The following is a 363-nucleotide window of genomic DNA, read 5'->3' as shown; positions in this document are numbered from 1 at the left end:
ATGATCTGTCAGCTGTCTATTTAGGTAGCATGCGGTGTTGATGAGGACAGGTGTGTTCCACCCGAAAGGGGGAAACAATTTTTGACCGCAACGCAACGCAATATTAACGTGACGCAATGCTATTGAATGAATGCTGTGTGGATCGCTGGAACTATGTTAGAGGTGTTATTGACAACATGTTAGAGGAATGACTTGTTGTACAAAGGAAATAAGATGATGATTGCCGAGTCATGCAAATAAATGGATTATCTGGACTAACATCAAGGACGGCTCTCATTTCAATCAGCGGATAAGTGATCGGCGTGTCAACTTTACCCCGGTGTACCACCTCAGGGGCTTAAAGCTTTGGCTTAGCCTCTACAT

The sequence above is a fragment of the Poecilia latipinna genome, unplaced genomic scaffold (assembly GCF_001443285.1).
Source record: "Poecilia latipinna isolate Pla-1442-1.1 unplaced genomic scaffold, P_latipinna-1.0 Scaffold3080, whole genome shotgun sequence".
Classification (NCBI taxonomy): domain Eukaryota; kingdom Metazoa; phylum Chordata; class Actinopteri; order Cyprinodontiformes; family Poeciliidae; genus Poecilia; species Poecilia latipinna.
This window is presented reverse-complemented; position numbering follows the sequence as displayed.